Source organism: Hemiscyllium ocellatum, chromosome 18 (genome assembly GCF_020745735.1).
Source record: "Hemiscyllium ocellatum isolate sHemOce1 chromosome 18, sHemOce1.pat.X.cur, whole genome shotgun sequence".
NCBI lineage: Eukaryota > Metazoa > Chordata > Chondrichthyes > Orectolobiformes > Hemiscylliidae > Hemiscyllium > Hemiscyllium ocellatum.
Window position 1 is genome coordinate 14,403,578 of NC_083418.1, and position 20,275 is coordinate 14,423,852.

The 20,275-nt window shown below is 49.3% G+C and overlaps 1 protein-coding gene across 2 annotated transcripts in view; it reads left to right on the forward strand.

Annotated features, from left to right (window-relative positions):
- The window catches only part of LOC132824136 (complement C1q tumor necrosis factor-related protein 4-like), a 227,195-nt gene that overhangs the window by 72,380 nt on the left and 134,540 nt on the right, over window positions 1-20,275 (forward strand). Inside the window, exon 1 of one of the 2 annotated variants that reach the window (XM_060838384.1) lies at window positions 11,827-11,902. The exons of the other annotated variant lie outside the window; for it this stretch is intronic. The gene's annotated coding sequence lies outside the window, so the exon portion shown is untranslated. Of the gene's footprint in view, window positions 1-11,826; window positions 11,903-20,275 lie in introns of those variants that run through there. 2 annotated transcript variants of the gene reach the window in all.

The window sequence follows — 20,275 nt, forward strand, 5'->3', positions numbered from 1 at the left end:
GCAGTCTGTTTATTGGGGATACAGAGTCTGATGCAGTCTGTTTATTGGGGATACAGAGTCTGATGCAGTCTGTTTATTGGGGATACAGAGTCTGATGCAGTCTGTTTATTGGGGATACAGAGTCTGATGCAGTCTGTTTATTGGGGATACAGAGTCTGATGCAGTCTGTTTATTGGGGATACAGAGTCTGATGCAGTCTGTTTATTGGGGATACAGAGTCTGATGCAGTCTGTTTATTGGGGATACAGAGTCTGATGCAGTCTGTTTATTGGGGATACAGAGTCTGATGCAGTCTGTTTATTGGGGATACAGAGTCTGATGCAGTCTGTTTATTGGGGATACAGAGTCTGATGCAGTCTGTTTATTGGGGATACAGAGTCTGGCGCAGTCTGTTTATTGGGGATACAGAGTCTGGCGCAGTCTGTTTATTGGGGATACAGAGTCTGGCGCAGTCTGTTTATTGGGGATACAGAGTCTGGCGCAGTCTGTTTATTGGGGATACAGAGTCTGGCGCAGTCTGTTTATTGGGGATACAGAGTCTGGCGCAGTCTGTTTATTGGGGATACAGAGTCTGGCGCAGTCTGTTTATTGGGGATACAGAGTCTGGCGCAGTCTGTTTATTGGGGATACAGAGTCTGGCGCAGTCTGTTTATTGGGGATACAGAGTCTGGCGCAGTCTGTTTATTGGGGATACAGAGTCTGGCGCAGTCTGTTTATTGGGGATACAGAGTCTGGCGCAGTCTGTTTATTGGGGATACAGAGTCTGGCGCAGTCTGTTTATTGGGGATACAGAGTCTGGCGCAGTCTGTTTATTGGGGATACAGAGTCTGGCGCAGTCTGTTCATTGGGGATAGAGAGTCTGGCGCAGTCTGTTTATTGGGGAGAGGGAGAGAGTCTGGTGCAGCCTGTTTAATGGGGGGAGAGAGATTCTGGCGCAGTCTTTTTAATGGGAAGAGAGAGAGAGATACTGGTACAGTCTGTTCATTGGGGAGAGAGAGAGAGAGAGAGTCTGGCGCAGTCTGTTTACTGGGGAGAGAGAGAGTCTGATGCAGTCTGTTTATTGGGGATACAGAGTCTGGTGCAGCCTGTTTAATGGGGGGAGAGAGATTCTGGTGCAGTCTTTTTAATGGGAAGAGAGAGAGAGATACTGGTACAGTCTGTTCATTAGGGAGAGAGAGAGAGAGTCTGGCGCAGTCTGTTTACTGGGGAGAGAGAGAGTCTGGCGCAGTCTGTTTACTGGGGAGAGAGAGAGTCTGGCGCAGTCTGTTTACTGGGGAGAGAGAGAGTCTGATGCAGTCTGTTTATTGGGGATACAGAGTCTGGTGCAGCCTGTTTAATGGGGGGAGAGAGATTCTGGCGCAGTCTTTTTAATGGGAAGAGAGAGAGAGATACTGGTACAGTCTGTTCATTGGGGAGAGAGAGAGAGAGAGAGAGTCTGGCGCAGTCTGTTTACTGGGGAGAGAGAGAGTCTGATGCAGTCTGTTTATTGGGGATACAGAGTCTGATGCAGTCTGTTTATTGGGGATACAGAGTCTGGCGCAGTCTGTTCATTGGGGATAGAGAGTCTGGCGCAGTCTGTTCATTGGGGAGAGAGAAAGTCTGGCGCAGTCTGTTCATTGGGGAGAGAGAAAGTCTGGCGCAGTCTGTTCATTGGGGAGAGAGAAAGTCTGGCGCAGTCTGTTCATTGGGGAGAGAGAGAGAGAGAGTCTGGCGCAGTCTGTTCATTGGGGATAGAGAGTCTGGCGCAGTCTGTTCATTGGGGAGAGAGAGAGTCTGGCGCAGTCTGTTCATTGGGGAGAGAGAAAGTCTGGCGCAGTCTGTTCATTGGGGAGAGAGAAAGTCTGGCGCAGTCTGTTCATTGGGGAGAGAGAGAGTCTGGCGCAGTCTGTTCATTGGGGAGAGAGAGAGAGATACTGGTACAGTCTGTTCATTGGGGAGAGAGAGAGAGATACTGGTACAGTCTGTTCATTGGGGAGAGAGAGAGAGAGTCTGGCGCAGTCTGTTCATTGGGGAGAGAGAGAGAGAGAGAGTCTGGCGCAGTCTGTTCATTGGGGATAGAGAGTCTGGCGCAGTCTGTTCATTGGGGATAGAGAGTCTGGCGCAGTCTGTTCATTGGGGAGAGAGAGTCTGGCGCAGTCTGTTCATTGGGGAGAGAGAGTCTGGCGCAGTCTGTTCATTGGGGAGAGAGAGTCTGGCGCAGTCTGTTCATTGGGGAGAGAGAGAGAGATACTGGTACAGTCTGTTCATTGGGGAGAGAGAGTCTGGCGCATTCTGTTCATTGGGGAGAGAGAGAGAGAGATACTGGTACAGTCTGTTCATTGGGGAGAGAGAGAGAGAGAGTCTGGCGCAGTCTGTTCATTGGGGGGAGAGAGAGAGAGAGAGAGAGAGAGAGTCTGGCGCAGTCTGTTCATTGGGGATAGAGAGTCTGGCGCAGTCTGTTCATTGGGGAGAGAGAGTCTGGCGCAGTCTGTTCATTGGGGAGAGAGAGAGAGATACTGGTACAGTCTGTTCATTGGGGAGAGAGAGAGAGAGAGTCTGGCGCAGTCTGTTCATTGGGGAGAGAGAGAGAGAGAGTCTGGCGCAGTCTGTTCATTGGGGATAGAGAGTCTGGCGCAGTCTGTTCATTGGGGATATAGAGTCTGGCGCAGTCTGTTCATTGGGGAGAGAGAGTCTGGCGCAGTCTGTTCATTGGGGAGAGAGAGTCTGGCGCAGTCTGTTCATTGGGGAGAGAGAGAGAGATACTGGTACAGTCTGTTCATTGGGGAGAGAGAGTCTGGCGCATTCTGTTTATTGGGGATACAGAGTCTGGTGCAGCCTGTTTAATGGGGGGAGAGAGATTCTGGCGCAGTCTTTTTAATGGGAAGAGAGAGAGAGATACTGGTACAGTCTGTTCATTGGGGAGAGAGGGGGAGAGAGAGAGAGAGAGAGAGAGTCTGGCGCAGTCTGTTTACTGGGGAGAGAGAGAGTCTGGCGCAGTCTGTTTACTGGGGATACAGAGTCTGATGCAGTCTGTTTATTGGGGATAGAGAGTCTGGCGCAGTCTGTTTATTGGGGATAGAGAAAGTCTGGCGCAGTCTGTTCATTGGGGAGAGAGAAAGTCTGGCGCAGTCTGTTCATTGGGGAGAGAGAGAGAGATACTGGTACAGTCTGTTCATTGGGGAGAGAGAGAGAGATACTGGTACAGTCTGTTCATTGGGGAGAGAGAGAGAGAGAGAGTCTGGCGCAGTCTGTTCATTGGGGAGAGAGAGAGAGAGAGAGAGAGTCTGGCGCAGTCTGTTCATTGGGGATAGAGAGTCTGGCGCAGTCTGTTCATTGGGGATAGAGAGTCTGGCGCAGTCTGTTCATTGGGGAGAGAGAGTCTGGCGCAGTCTGTTCATTGGGGAGAGAGAGTCTGGCGCAGTCTGTTCATTGGGGAGAGAGAGAGAGAGATACTGGTACAGTCTGTTCATTGGGGAGAGAGAGTCTGGCGCATTCTGTTTATTGGGGATACAGAGTCTGATGCAGTCTGTTTATTGGGGAGAGGGAGAGAGTCTGGTGCAGCCTGTTTAATGGGGGGAGAGAGATTCTGGCGCAGTCTTTTTAATGGGAAGAGAGAGAGAGATACTGGTACAGTCTGTTCATTGGGGAGAGAGAGAGAGAGAGAGAGAGTCTGGCGCAGTCTGTTTACTGGGGAGAGAGAGAGTCTGATGCAGTCTGTTTATTGGGGATACAGAGTCTGATGCAGTCTGTTTATTGGGGATACAGAGTCTGATGCAGTCTGTTTATTGGGGATAGAGAGTCTGATGCAGTCTGTTCATTGGGGATAGAGAGTCTGGCGCAGTCTGTTCATTGGGGATAGAGAGTCTGGCGCAGTCTGTTCATTGGGGATAGAGAGTCTGGCGCAGTCTGTTTATTGGGGATACAGAGTCTGATGCAGTCTGTTTATTGGGGAGAGGGAGAGAGTCTGGTGCAGCCTGTTTAATGGGGGGAGAGAGATTCTGGCGCAGTCTTTTTAATGGGAAGAGAGAGAGAGATACTGGTACAGTCTGTTCATTGGGGAGAGAGAGAGAGAGAGAGTCTGGCGCAGTCTGTTTACTGGGGAGAGAGAGAGTCTGATGCAGTCTGTTTATTGGGGATACAGAGTCTGGTGCAGCCTGTTTAATGGGGGGAGAGAGATTCTGGTGCAGTCTTTTTAATGGGAAGAGAGAGAGAGATACTGGTACAGTCTGTTCATTAGGGAGAGAGAGAGAGAGTCTGGCGCAGTCTGTTTACTGGGGAGAGAGAGAGTCTGGCGCAGTCTGTTTATTGGGGATACAGAGTCTGATGCAGTCTGTTTATTGGGGAGAGGGAGAGAGTCTGGTGCAGCCTGTTTAATGGGGGGAGAGAGATTCTGGCGCAGTCTTTTTAATGGGAAGAGAGAGAGAGATACTGGTACAGTCTGTTCATTGGGGAGAGAGAGAGAGAGAGAGTCTGGCGCAGTCTGTTTACTGGGGAGAGAGAGAGTCTGATGCAGTCTGTTTATTGGGGATACAGAGTCTGGTGCAGCCTGTTTAATGGGGGGAGAGAGATTCTGGTGCAGTCTTTTTAATGGGAAGAGAGAGAGAGATACTGGTACAGTCTGTTCATTAGGGAGAGAGAGAGAGAGTCTGGCGCAGTCTGTTTACTGGGGAGAGAGAGAGTCTGGCGCAGTCTGTTTACTGGGGAGAGAGAGAGTCTGATGCAGTCTGTTTATTGGGGATACAGAGTCTGGTGCAGCCTGTTTAATGGGGGGAGAGAGATTCTGGCGCAGTCTTTTTAATGGGAAGAGAGAGAGAGATACTGGTACAGTCTGTTCATTGGGGAGAGAGAGAGAGAGAGAGAGTCTGGCGCAGTCTGTTTACTGGGGAGAGAGAGAGTCTGATGCAGTCTGTTTATTGGGGATACAGAGTCTGGCGCAGTCTGTTTATTGGGGATACAGAGTCTGGCGCAGTCTGTTCATTGGGGAGAGAGAGTCTGGCGCAGTCTGTTCATTGGGGAGAGAGAGTCTGGCGCAGTCTGTTCATTGGGGAGAGAGAGTCTGGCGCAGTCTGTTCATTGGGGAGAGAGAGTCTGGCGCAGTCTGTTCATTGGGGAGAGAGAGTCTGGCGCAGTCTGTTCATTGGGGAGAGAGAGTCTGGCGCAGTCTGTTCATTGGGGATAGAGAAAGTCTGGTGCAGTCTGTTTATTGGGGAGAGAGAGAGAGTCTGGTGCAGTGTCTTTAATGGGGAGAGAGAGAGAGAGTCTGGCGCAGTCTGTTTATTGGGGAGAGAGAGAGAGTCTGGCGCAGTCTGTTTAATGGGGAGAGAGAGTCTGGTGCAGTCTGTTTATTGGGGAGAGAGAGAGAGAGTCTGGTGCAGTGTCTTTAATGGGGAGAGAGAGAGAGAGACTCTGGCGCAGTCTGTTTAATGGGGAGAGAGAGAGAGAGAGAGAGAGTCTGGTACAGTCTGTTTAATGGGGAGAGAGTCTGGCGCAGTCTGTTTATTGGGGAGAGAGAGTCTGGTGCAGTCTCTTTAATGGGGAGAGAGAGAGAGTCTGTCGCAGTCTGTTTAATGGGGAGAGAGTCTGTCGCAGTCTGTTTAATGGGGAGAGAGAGAGTCTGGTGCAGTCTGTTTACTGGGGAGAGAGAGAGTGTGGTGCAGTCTTAATGGGGAGAGGGAGAGAGAGAGTTTGTCGCAGTCTGTTTAATGGGGAGAGGGAGAGAGAGTCTGGTGCAGTCTGTTTATTGAGAAGAGAGAGAGAGTGTCTGGCGCAGTCTGTTGGGGAGTGAGAGTCTGGTCCAGTCTGTTTATTGGAGAGAGAGAGAGTCTGGTGCAGTCTGTTTAATGGGGGGAGAGAGAGAGAGAGTCTGGTGCAGACTGTTTATTGGGGGAGAGAGAGTCTGGCGCAGTCTGTTTAAAGGGGAGAGAGAGTCTGGCGCAGTCTGTTTAATGGGGAGAGAGAGAGAGTCTGTTGCTGTCGGTTTATTTGGGCGTGTGAGTCTGGGGCAGTTTGTTTATTCGGGTGAGGGAGGGAGAGAAAGAGAGAGAGAGAGTCTGGTGCAGTCTGTTAATTGGGGAGAGAGACTCTGGCGCAGTCTGTTTAATGGGGAGAGAGAGTCTGGTGCAGTCTGTTTAATGGGGAGAGGGAGAGAGAGTCTGGCGCAGTCTGTTTAATGGGGAGAGAGAGAGAGAGAGTCTGGCGCAGTTTGTTTAATGGGGAGAGGGAGAGTCTGGTGCAGTCTGTTTATTGGGGAGAGAGAGAGAGTCTGGTGCAGTGTCTTTAATGGGGAGAGAGAGTCTGGCGCAGTCTGTTTAATGGGGAGAGAGAGTCTGGCGCAGTCTGTTTATTGAGGAGAGAGAGAGAGTCTGGCGCAGTCTGTTTATTGGGGAGAGAGTCTGGTGCAGTCTGTTTAATGGCGAGAGAGAGAGTCTGGTGCAGTCTTAATGGGGAGAGGGAGAGAGAGAGTTTGTCGCAGTCTGTTTAATGGGGAGAGAGAGAGAGAGTGTCTGGCGCAGTCTGTTGGGGAGTGAGAGTCTGGTGCAGTCTGTTTAATGGGGAGAGAGAGAGAGAGTGTCTGGCGCAGTCTGTTGGGGAGTGAGAGTCAGGTCCAGTCTGTTTATTGGGGGAGAGAGAGTCTGGTGCAGTCTGTCTCATGGGGAGAGAGAGAGAGAGTCTGGCGCAGTTTGTTTAATGGGGAGAGGGAGAGTCTGGTGCAGTCTGTTTATTGGGGAGAGAGAGAGTCTGGTGCAGTCTGTCTCATGGGGAGAGAGAGAGAGAGTCTGGCGCAGTTTGTTTAATGGGGAGAGGGAGAGTCTGGTGCAGTCTGTTTATTGGGGAGAGAGAGAGTCTGGTGAAGTCTGTTTATTGGGGAGAGAGAGTCTGACGCAGTGTGTTTATTGGGGAGAGAGAGTCTGGCGCAGTCTATTAATGGGGAGAGAGAGAGTCTGGTGCAGTCAGTTTATTGGGGAGAGAGAGAGAGAGACTGGTGCAGTCTGTTTAATGGGGAGAGAGAGAGAGTCTGGTGCAGTCTGTTTATTTGGGAGAGAGAGTCTGGTGCAGTCTGTTTAATGGGGAGAGAGTGTCTGGCGCAGTCTGTTTAATGTGGAGAGGGAGAGGGTCTGGTGCAGTCTGTTTAATGGAGAGAGAGTCTGGTGCAGTCTGTTTATTGGGGAGAGAGTCTGGCGCAGTCTGTTTAATGGGGAAAGAGAGTGAGAGTCTGGTGCAGTCTGTTTATTTGTGAGAGAGAGAGTCTGGTGCAGTCTGTTTAATGGGGGGAGAGAGAGAGAGAGACTGGCACTTACTGTTTAATGGGGAGAGAGAGAGTCTGGCGCAGTCTGTATTGGGTGTTGTGCGCGGGTGGTGGGGGGTGATTCTGGAAGATGTCTGTTTTCTGGCCGATCTGTGTGGTGTTCTGGAGTGTATTACAGCTCGCTGTGTTTGAATTGTTGCTGGTGTCTGTGCCTTGTGAGTGGATGGTCTTTGCTGTGTTTTTCAGCGACACTGGGGAGTGACGATCCCGGGATGACCCTGGGAGCTGGTCCTTGTGAGGAATGGGTCATATCACTCACTCCCTGCTGCCTTCCCCTCACTGTTACAGTCATTAATCCGCTGTTTAATCCCAACAAGCCATTGCTGTGATACCCCTCGGACGGTTTCACCAGCTTTGATTCAGACTGTGTGGAATTAGCAGTAACACTAATCCCACAGAGCAGCAATAAAGGGATGATCCCACTGACACTGGCATTATCTGAGCAGGCTGGCTGTGCTCAGCTTTGTGAGATAGTGTGAAATTGGGTTTGAATATTATCAGTTTGGCAGAATGATGTGAAATTGTTCTCTTGATACTCTATGTCAAAACCCAGTGGGCACACACGCACATCACATGGCAGAGACTTAGAGATAACCCCGGCACAGAGGGCACCCTCGAGAGGGGACAGGGTCTGTGTGGGTCATGGCCTCCCTGCTTTGGTTATCTCTCAGCCTGATTCCTGGCCACCCCGTGCTGCCTGAGAGAGCCCTGGATATTGCTGCCTTTCAGACGGGTGTTACAGTGCAGCTCATTGGCGTGCCGCAAGGATGGGATAGAAAGCAGTGGAGTCAATCTGTGGGGGCTGGAGGAAATCTTGGAAATGAGAGGCCATGGACAGTCTCTCAAACCAACCGGAGAATTCTACAAGGATTACCTTTCCTGACTGGTGGGTCTGTGATGCCAGGGAATAGGGTACACTCCCAGAGGAGGCACAGGCAGGAATTAGATGACCACAGTTTTCCAAAGGCTCAAATGTGGGAGAATGGCCAGGAATATGACGTACAAGTGAAAACTTCAGACTGAATGATTTTTCATCACTCCCGGGATGGGGGTGGCACTAGCTCAGCCAGTCTTCATTTCCTGTCCCTTGGGAAGAACTGTCAGCAGTCCATGCCTCAAAGAATGCTCATAATCTGAAAGTACAACTCTGCCCCCCAGTCCAGGGACTGGGCTCTCCTGGATTCTCTCGACTGCACTCTTGCAGACAGTCACCCAGCTCTTCAATGGACAGTGAACATCTCTAAGTTGGTCTTGCCATTAGGTTTCTCTGAACTCCGATCATTCTCAGCTGCACCAAGCAAATATTGGTTGTGGGCTTCCTTTAGCTCTACTCTCTGCTGCATTGAATTATTCCTGGTTTATAGGCTTCCTGTTAGTCTCTTTAGCTTCCAGAGCTCTTGCCTTAAATCCAACACTTGCTCCACCCACTGACTGTCAGAACCTCCGAGTGCTGACATTGTTGTTGGACACTTCAACCAGTTTCTATATTAAAAACACGTGCTGTAATTTGTGAAGTGGACACAGAAGTTGGTTTGCAGTTCAACTTGATTTTATAAACAAAATATTTCCCGAATTCCCACTGTACTTGCTGTCTATCAAGCTCTATATCTCTGAGAAAAGGTATTACCCACACTGATCCATGTGTTTGAGCTAGGCCTTTGGAATCTCCTTCCTCTCTGACAAAGGGCTGGCTCTCTTCCACCAAGATGGGTCCCGCAGGTCGGAGTGGCTCTCCTCCTGATTACCACGTGGTGTCCTGCCGCAAGTCTTGCTGAGAGTCTTCACTGAAAGGGTGGCTTCTCGGTGTGAATTTTTAACCCCCTTGCCCCTGGACCTTTGTGAGTGACCTGTGGCCTTTGACCAATGGGGTCATGAGTGTGATGTAAAGCATCCAGTGGGGTCACACCAACACCCTTCACTGTTGCCATGCCAGGGAGGTGTAAAGTGTATGCCATCAGGCTGGAAGTTAAGGTGCCAGGAGGTCTGTCGATACTTCTTCAATGCACAAGAGTTGATAACTGGTTCACCCTGAACCTTTGTGACCTCATTGACCTTGGTTTCCATGGTTTTCTGCAGCCAATGGCTGCTGTTTGCCTGAGTTTGGCCATTTTTCTGTCAGGCCCAATTTCCCCAGCTGTGGGTTAGTTTAGGATGTCCACTTCTGGGCATATGGTGGTTTGTCCACATTCCCACAGGAGCACCTTTTCAGATGGAATCTCACTTCCAATACTTCATTCTCCACTGCCCCTGGCTGACTGAGCCATTCGGAGTGACTTTTTTTTTAGATTAGATTACTTACAGTGTGGAAACAGGCCCTTCGGCCCAACAAGTCCACACCGACCCGCCGAAGCGCAACACCCATACCCCTACATTTACCCCTTACCTCACACTACGGGCAATTTAGCATGGCCAATTCACCTGCGCATCTTTGGACTGTGGGAGGAAACCGGAGCACCCGGAGGAAACCCACGCAGACACAGGGAGAACGTGCAAACTCCACACAGTCAGTCGCCTGAGTCGGGAATTGAACCCCGGGTCTCTGGCGCTGAGGCAGCAGTGCTAACCACTGTGCCACCGTGCCGCCCACTTATTGCCATCCTCCTAAGAATCCCCCACCCTTTTTCATTGGCCGGCTCGATATCATTCCTGTTCTAGACCCTGTTCACTGCAGGTTACTGTCCCCCAGTTAATTTGCTCTTCACAGTCACAAGGTCAGAACACAAATGGATGGAAAAATTATGAATTTCATCAAACACTCCTGACCTGCACCTTACTGATGGTGAACAGGCTTTGGGGAGTCCGCTGCAGTAGTTCTGACCTGATCTTAGAGCCGGTGTGTTTAGTTCAGTTTCTGATTAAGATTTTCTCTTGAAGGAGAGATGGTCATTGTCTGGGATGTTTGTTGTGTAAATATTAATTGCCACTTGTCCGCCTACCCCTGGATATTGGCCAGATCTTGTTGCACTTGGACGTGGACTGGTTCAGTATCTGAGGAGCTGAGAATGGTCCTGAACATTGTGAGATTGTTGGTAAGCATCCCCCATTTCTGACCTTATGGTAGAGGGATAGACATTGATGAAGCAGCTGAAGATGGTGGGGCCTAGGACACTACCCTGAGGAACTCCTGCAGAGATGTCCTGGAGCTGAGATGACTGACATCCAACAGCTATGACCATCTTCCCATTTGTCAGGTCTGACTCTAACCCCTGGAGAGTTTGCCCCCTAATACCCATTGATCCCAGCTTTGCTCAGGCTCCTTGATTCCACACTCACTTGAGTGCAGCTTTGATGTCAAGGGCTGTCAAACCCAAACTAAGTGTCACTGAGCACTTTATTGCTTCACAGGTTTCCACTTTGAGTCGTCGAGGTCTGCAGCCCAGAAAAAAAGCCCTTTGGGTTATTGAATCTGCATTGGTCAAAACCAATCATCTCACTGCATGGCTGTATGGAGACTGATGGGGTGGAAATTGGCCGGGTTGGATTTGTTCTGCTTCTTGTCTACACAACCTACCTGGGGAACGTTTCCACGCTGTTGGGTAGTTAGAGATCACCAATGTGTGAACCATCTTTATAGCCACCTCCTTCAGCACTCAGTGATGAGGACCATCAGGTTCAGCCCCGTGACTTCCTTCAGTCTAACCTACTTTATGCTGGTTTCCTCATTCTCCTTCCTGCTTTGGAGCTCTGTTTCTGGGAGATTTCGTGTTTCTTTCTTCGTGAAAACAGGCACTAAGTAACATTTTACCTTCGTTGCCATTTCTTTATTGCTCGTTAGAAACTCCTCTGGGTCCTGTCCTTGACAGACCCACATTTTGTTTTAGCTCTGGAAGCCTTTTCAGTCCATTTATTTGTTTTTCAGTCACTGTATTTTATTCTGCCTTTCCCTCTTGATCCTCTCGTGCTGGACTCAAAAGAAACCTCCTCATACTCGGCTTTGTTCCTGTTTCCGACCAGTTCAGCCTTTATCCGGACCATTTGGAAGACTGAACTTGCTTCTTCAGTCACAATTGACAGGCATATTTTGAATTTTTAACCCCCTTGAAGAAATGTACAGTGGCTGTCAGCTACTTAACAGCTCTTTAAAGATATACAGTCCCGAAACCTGTCCATCCCTTTGCAGATGGTGACTAAAAGCTGCTGTTTTTGATTCCACTGTCTGTGAATGAGCTGTTCCTGCTGCTGTCAGTTGCAGTGATTGACTAGTTATCTATAACCTCACCCCCCCCCCCCCCCCCAGTATCCCTGACAATTTATATCATCTTGCTATATTCTGAAGTCTAAGTGGTGCTGCTTTCTTGGGTTATTTCGGTTTATTTGAAAGGAGAGGGGGATAGATGCACAGCCTGGGAAGGGAGGAATTTGATTTGAAGGCGGGCTGGAGAGATTGTTGCTGATTAGTGCTGTGTTGCTGTCCTTCGCTGCTCCCCCCCCCCCCCCCCCACACACACACACAGTGGAGAGTGCGAGTCAGCCACACTGCCAAACCCTGGCTGGTGAAGAGGCTGCATGTGGAGTGTGTGGGGGAATCTCAAACACCCTGTACCCAGGCAGCAGTGATCGAAAGGGAGGATTTGATCGCAACCTTGAACTGAGCACACCTCCCAACCTTTTACTGAGGTAAGGAAAAAACACAATTACTGCTTCAGCATTCACCAGGGCAGGCGTGTAATTATCTTTTGGAAATCTCCATCACCTTCGGGTAGTAAGTCTATTTAAACCTCCCCCTTACTGGCTGCAGTAACATTCTTTCTCATTGCTGTCCCAGGGGGAAGGTGCAGCTCGGTTCCAGGTTAGTGAGAACGCAGTGCTCGGGAGCTATTCCCTCAGTGCAGGTTCTCAACCTGTAACTACCCATCAGACTGCACTGGGGATTGTTTCACAATGGCTCCCTATGCTCTACCTCCCTCTCTCTTTACAACCCCATTGTTTGCAGCTTATCAAATGTTTGTTAGTCTGGATCAGGGTGAGAGGAGGTTTCCCTCCCTCTGCGTCTCTGCCTGACCCTTTCTCCTTTCACCTCCCACCTCCTTTTCGTCCTGATCTTTCCCTCTCACAATATCTCTTTCATCCTTTCTTCCCCCATCTTCTATCTCTCGGTCTTTTGTTCCTCTGAATCTCAATCCACTCTCTCCAGGCAACAGCTCGGATTCATTCAGCACTTTTTTTTTCAAAGCATCCTGTGGCTTCACGCAGGGGAATTGGGCACAAGGTGATCTCTCTCTCTCTGGCCTTTCACCTCTGTTCCCTTCGATCTTTCTTTCAATCCACCTCGCCCCCTCTTTCTCTTCATTTTTCCCTCTGCCTCCTTCTGTCCTTTCAGCCTTTTTCTCCCTCCGTTTACTTCCAATTTTTTTTCTTGCTCTTTCCGTTTGTAAACACTCCCATCACGTTCCTGTCCTCTGTTTTATTTCCTCACTCTCTCTTATCCTTTTCCCGTGTTGTTTTCCTCCTCCGTTCCATCTCCCTCTCATCCTCTGCCTGTGCTGGTGTTAATATTGAGGGTCAGCTCTTGATGCACAGCTCCTGGTGTCTGTCACATGACCGCCCTGTGTTTTAAGCTGAGTCTGCTGGTCAGCAAGTGTCATTCGAATCCCTACAGTGTGGAAACAGGCCCTTCGGCCCATCAAGTCCTCACTGACCCTCCGAAGAGTAACTCACCCAGACCCATTCCCCTACTGCTTTGTGTTTACCCCTGCCTAATGCAGCTAACCTACACATCCCTGAACACTCTGGGCAGTTTAGCATAGCCAGTTCACCCTGACCTGCACATCTTTGGGTTGTGGGAGGAAACTGGAGCACCCGGAGGAAACCCCATGTCAACGTGGCCCATTCTTCTAATAGCTGCGATGTATTGGAGAGTTTATCCATTCTCTACATTATATGTCGGTGCAGTGGAATTGTTTGCTGATTTTGACAGGAATGGAGATGTCTGTACATGAGTGTAGCTGGAACCTTTCACCTGTTGGCGATGCATCTCTCGGTAGTGCCACACTTTTCCATCCGGCCCCTGTCTCGTGCCTCTCAGCCCTCACCTCTGCTTCATCCATCAGTCGGCCTCACCCAGTCTCCCCTGCTCCCCATCAGTTTGCCTCTGTTGCCCACTAAAATGGCAGAGGTGGGACGTCCTGATTGAGGGTTACAAAGTCATAGGTAAGGTGTAGAGCAAGGGTCTTCTCCCCAGGGTGGGGGAGTTCAAACCTAGGGGGCTTATTTTTAAGGTGGGAGGAGAGAGATTTACAAAGGTCACGAGGGGCAATGTTTTTACACAGTGTGGCTCGTGTGTAGAATGAACTGCCAGAGGAAGTGGTGGATGCCGGTATGATTTCACAGACATTTGGATAAGCCCACGAAGAGGAAAGGTTAGGAGGGGTATTGCTAACCCCAGGCAGGTGGGACTAGTGTTATTGGGAATAAGGTCAGGTTGGACCCAAAGGTGTATTTCCACACTGTATCATTCCGTGATTTTTGGAATGCTCCATCTGCAGTCTCTCATTTCCTGATTCTGTGACCAGGAAAGTGTGCCAAAATGAGCAGAGTGAGGGAAACAGAAGAAACGCTCTCCTTCCATTGCCTTCGGATGGCCATAACTACTAGAGTCAAAGAAATGTCGTGAAATGCAGTCACTGTTGTGATCAGAAACACTAATTACTCCGCTGGAGTGTGGCAGCATCTGCAGCCAGGAATCCGGGTTAACGTTCCAGGCCCAGTGGCCTTTCCTCAGAACTTGCTTTTGGTTTTGATTCACTCGTGAGATGTTGGGAAACAAAGTAGCAAATGTTTTAGATTAGGTTACCTCCAGTGTGGAAACAGGCCCTTCGGCCCAACAAGTCCACACCGACCCTCTGAAGCGCAACCCACCCAGACCCCTTCCCCTACATTTACCCCGTTCACCTAACACTACGGGCAATTTAGCATGGCCAATTCACCTAACCTGCACATTATTTGGACTGTGGGAGGAAACCGGAGCAGCAGGGGGAAACCCACGCAGACACGGGGAGAATGTGCAAACTCCACACAGACAATTGCCTGAGGCGGGAAATGAACCCGGGTCTCTGGCGCTGTGAGGCAGCAGTGCTAACCACTGTGCCACCGTGCCGCCTACTAAGTGACTGGAAAGAGACTGGGGTGTGTTCACGGAGTGGGTTGCTGGCAGAGTCAGTATAAGGACACTTCTCGTGTCCTCCCTCACTCTCATCGATTTGCAGCCTCAGTTTAACACCTTCTCCAGCGCCCTGCCCTTCCAAACAGTGCAGAACCCCCTCAGTACAGCATTGGAGTGGCAGCCTAGCTCGTCTGTCCAAGCTGCTGCTGTGGAGCCCAAAGCAGTATTATCACTGAATCAACACTAGCATTTTGAGGAATTTGGGTCTTCTGGGTATTAGAGGAGGGCAGAGAATTGGAACGAAAGGGAAATCACTTCAGGGTGAAGGAAAAATGCCTGATGAGTTGAGACGTTCAGAAATATGCAGACAACAGTTTGACTGGGATGTAGGTTTGCTCGCTGAGCTGGAAGGTTTGCTTTCAGATGTTTCGCCACCATACTAGGTAACGCCATCAGTATGGCGAAGAAATGTCTGGGAATGAACCTTCCAGCTCAGTGAGCAAACCTACATCCAGAACCTCAACCCAATCTTCTCGCAACTCGCTAACAGTTTGGCATTTGTACGCAGCAGCAACAGCAGCTCCTTACTGGCCCTGAGGAATTCTGGGATCTTTGGTCATGTGGGTTTCCCCTTTACCCCTGGTGCCAGTTTGAAACCTGGTGCCCAAGGTGAAGGGGGAGGGCTGTGTGGTTGGCGCGCTGAACAATTTATTTTGCAGTAATATTTCCCAGCAGAGGGAGAAGCCAGCGTGTGGAAACGAATCTTGAATCAAGAATGGAGCGTCAGTGAAATGAATCATCACTCACAGCAGTGAGGGGGAGGGCCATGGGACCAGGGCCAGGTGGGTTCTCCAACCTGGGTTTCACCCATAGCACTCACTGTAATCTTCCAAATCCAGCATCTGTTCAATCCATTCGGAAAACCGTCTATTATTAATAGGGACTTCGGGAAAGCATCTGATGAAGAGGTTGTTGGGGGAAGTTGAAGGTGAAGTATAGATGAGGTGATACCCAAACATCAGGGCACACACAGTGAGCGATAATGGGCAGATCCTCAATCAGATGTAGTTCGGTTTAAGGCGGTGGTGTTGGCAACTACGCTGTAGAGCGGGGAACGACACACATTCCTATCTGAGACAGACTGTTATAATCGGTGTAAATGGAAGTATATGCCACATTGACAGACTAAATTAATCAACTGTGACAAATGCCCTTCAAACACTGGATGTCAAAAAGGTAGAGCTGATCAACTTCAGGAGGGATGGATTATAAAGTAGAGATTGGAAGAGAATTGTAGATTGTAAACATCAACAGAAAATAATTCCGGTTTATACTTGCTGGAAGGTTAAAGGGGTAAGGTTTGATTTTATAAATGGTTTTCGAGAGGCTAAGGTGATGAATTGGACAGAGGGAAACTATTCCTGGAGGATGGGGAGTTGAGGACTGGCTGGTACAGTCGCAATTATTTGCGGCTCAAATTCAGCAAGCCTTCAGTGGGGAGTGGCTTACAGGCCGGAGCTCTGTCCCAAGTGATGCTCCGCCAATGGGGGAGAGATTCCAAACAATGGGAATGTTCAGACTGAGCCAATGTCGGAGTAGGTCAGTGAGCTTGGAGGGTAATGACTGCTCAACACTGAGTGTAGATCAGGACGTGGGCAGCAGCTATAGATGGAGAGTAATTAACGAGGGATAATTGAGCTTGACATAAATAATAACCATCACAGGATCATTGGGTTTGATACAGAAAACTTGCAGGTTTAATTGAGTTTGACACTGATGTATAATCATCGGCTACAAACGGGCCTGACACATTTAATCATCTTCAAGCGATCATTGCAGTTTAAGCAGTTACTACACCGTTGAAAGCTCTGTTTGCTGTTTCTGGCCTTCTCATGTTTGTCTAGCCATCTCACATCTTGGCATTGATGCCATCTTGGGTTGAAGTGTGAGAGTGTTTTTGATGAGTTGACCCTTGGTGAGGGTAATGCAGGTGGTGTGTAGCAAATGGACTTTCAAAAGGCATGTGGTCAAACAGCAAAGAGCTACAAGAGTAGGGGGGGATCCTGGAGGTGACCTGGCAGGGTCTAGCGGGGAATGGTTGTCTCTCACACTGGGGACTAGTGTGTGGCAGAGTTCCACAGAAGGCCGGATGAAAATGACCAGGTTTCCCTAATATATATAGACATGTGTTTACAACTGTCAGATCAAATGTTCAGACAGTACAGTATCCCATGTCACTGGGTGAATGCACCGAAAATCAAGCCTCACTATTACCGTGAAACAGTTGAGTTTTTTATAAAGAAGTACACACATTTCCCCAGGTTACCTGTCTCTTCACCCCAGGCTGACAGGAAGCAAGAAACAGGTTGTTGCAATTAACTATTTTTTAAAGTCAAAACTGGGTATAAATACAGTAACTCCTGTGTTTTTGTAGCAAGTCCAGTGGCGGTTCTGGTCAATGGTGACTCCCAGGATGTTGTTCGTGTGGGATTCAGTGATGGTGAATGTCAAAGGGTGGTGGTTAGACTATTGGAGATGGTTATTACCTTTGTGTGGTGTGAATGTTACTTGTTGGCCCAACCCTGGATATTGTCCAGATCTTGTTGCAATAGACAATAGGCGCAGGAGTAGGCCATTCAGCCCTTCGAGCCTGCACCACCATTCAATATGATCATGGCTGACCATCCTTAATCAGTATCCTGTTCCTACCTTCTCTCCATAACCCTTGATTCCACTATCTTTGAGAGCTCTATCCAACTCTTTCCTAAATGAATCCAGAGACTGGGCCTCCCCTGCCCTCTGGGGCAGAGCATTCCACACAGCCACCACTCTCTGGGTGAAGAGGTTTCTCCTCATTTGAACACCGACTACTTCAGGATCGGAGGAGTTGCGAATGGTGCTGAACATTGGGCAATCATCGTCAAATATCCCCATTTCCCACCTTATGGTAGATGGAAGGTCATTGATGAAGCAGCTGAGGACGGTTGGGCCTAGGACACTACCCTGAGGAACTCCTGCAGAGATATCCTGGAGCTGAGATGACTGACATCCAACAGCTACGACCATCTTCCTATTTGTCAGGTCTGACTCTAACCCCCAGAGAGTTTACCCCCTAATACCCATTGATTCAGTTTAGCCCGGGCTCCTTGATGCCACACCCGGGCAAAGGCAGCCTTGATCTCAAGGGCTGTCACTCTCACCTCACCATCTGGAATTCAGTTCTTTTGTCCATGTTTGAACCAAGGCTGTAATGAGGTCAGGAGCTGAGTGGCCCTAGCGGAACCCAAACTAGGCATCACTGAGCAGGTTATCATTCAGCAGATGCTGTGTGATAGCACTGTTGATGACACCGTCCATCACTTTACTAATGATGGAGAGTTGACTGATGGGTCAGTATTTGGCCAGGTTGGATTTGTCCTTTTTATATCCAGGACATAACTGGGCAATTATCCGCATTGTTGGGTAGATACCTGGAACTGGACTGGAACAGCTTGGCTCAAGGAGTGGCGTGTTCTGGAGCACAAGTCTTCAGGACTATTGTTAAAATAGGGAAGGGCACCATTATTGTCCCTGTACCCTGGGTACGTGCCAGTTCTGGCTGAGGGTAGGTCCGAACAATTCATTCTTATCTGTTGCACTAGTGTGTGGTGCTGTGGTGTCATGAGGAATGGGATGGGAGTGGACTGTGTTTGTGGTACCTCCTACATGCCCAGTATGGATCTGAAATGGTCCCTGTTAGCTCAGTGATCATGTCAAACAGCTGGACAGAGGATCTCCTCAGTGTGAGGCATGGACTGTACCTGAAAAGGTGCAGAAAACCATCGAAACAGCCGACAAGACGAGGGTAATGCTGAATATGACAAAACGCAAGCCTCCCAAAAAGCATGAGTGAGCCCAGAGTTGCAGTTCTTGCTACTGCACCATATGTAAGATGTCCCAGTGTTAGCTGGGGTGCAGGGTCGGTTTATCAGAATGGGACGTGGACAGTAATAAGGGTTACATTGTAAGGTACAATCCTGCAAACGACAATGGCCCGGAAGTTGATAAGTTAAGGAGTGACCTGATTAAATGTTTTCAAGGCATTGAGAGAGAGAGACAGATGGAATAGATAGGTACGTGTCTGTGCAAACTGGGTGCTGGAACTGGGTCACTGATCATTGGCACTTGAACAGAGTGGTAGATCACAGCAGGGAGGGTGTCTCTCCTCAGCCTGTTCCTTTACACTTTAAGGTTTCTGTTTCTGCACGAGGGCTGTACAGTGTTTACCCTGATCTACATTGTCATGGGCATATTCACCCAGGACAGGTTGAGTATGTTTTTGCCTCTTGTTGGTTCCCTCAGTGCCTACCACAGGCCCGGTCTAGCAGCTGTGTCCCTTACCACCTGACCAGCTCGGCCAGCTGGTCTTGTTGGTGGCCGGTGAAATCCCCCCCCCCCCCCCCCCCAGTACATTTTGTGCCCTTGTGCTTCCCTTTAAGTGATGGTGAACCTGGAGCAATACTGATTCATCAGCTGAGGGAGGATGGTACGTGGCAAACAGCACGAGGTTTCCTTTCCCTTGTTTAACCATGAGACTCCATGGGGAGTATTGAGATATTGTTGGGGAGATTCCCATTGGGCTGTGTTACACTGTGCTCCCCCTCTCTCCGTCTCTGTGAGACACCCCTCCCAGGTTCAATCCAAGTTCCTGGCTATGAATCAGGAGGGTTTTACAGGGTGGACTGGCCTGGGATTGCCTTTGTTGTACTTTGGTGTCTGGGTCAATGTCAGAAGGTCTATCCAATTAGACTTCTCATTGACGTCCTCACTGCAGTGACACAGCTGCCAGGTCACTTCAGAGGGTCGTTGAGCATCAGGAATACATTTAGGAATCATTGAGTGATGATGAGCCTTGACACAGATGGAGGTTGAGTTTATTAGTTATCTCTTCCCTGTGTCTGAACCTGACCATTCATGACCACGGTCTGTTTGACACTCTGAGACGTTTCAGACCAATCAGCACTCTGTTGTCAAGGTGAACTCTTTCCACCTCCAATGGCCTTGACCATTTCTGGCTGGGTCTCAACTCATCTGCTGCTGGAACCCTCCTCCATGTTACTTCAAATCGTTCTTCCTCCAACCCTTCCTGTCACCGTAAACTTGAGTATATCCCACACCTTACTGTCCATCACTAAGCTGCCTTCACCCATTGCCCTTCTGGCCCACGTTGGCTCACGTGTCAATGATCAAATTGCCATCCTTGGTTTCGAGACCCTCCGATCACCTGGAGCCTCTCCCTAAGACCTTCTGAGATCTTTCTGTGCCGCTCTGATTCTGTCAGATTATACATGCCTCGGTTTGAAGAATTCCTCTATTGGCTGTGGCTTTAGCCCAAAACACTCCCTCCCTCTGCCTTTCAATGCATCCCTCCTCCAGTAAAATCTTAGAAGGATTGTTGGAAGTCTCCGTATTGAAAATGATTGGCAGTGTTCCTGTGAATTATCTTCGGAATGTTTAAGGGCACCGTGTAAATGCGAAGTTACTGATTGGATAATTGGGCTTGTTGGAGATAGTAATTACTGAGGGAGAACTGGGGACTTGTCAGCGAGATGATTCAGAAAGCTTCAGAACTTGTCAGGATCAGACAGGAGCCATTTCACCACTGAACGGCAATTGTTCGCAACAAAGCAGCGTTGAGATGGTGCGTGGGTGTGGTATTCTGGTGAAAATATTGAAATGATCATTGGGACTGAATGGCACAGTAATCACGCCGTAGGGAATTGTTCCTGATTGCCGGATTCTGTGGGGGTTAGAACTAAACCTAATAAAGATTGTGGAACTGGAGAGTCATGCTGTCGAGTCCAATCCTTCCCCACTCTCCCTGTCGCTCGACAAGTGTGTTCTCACTG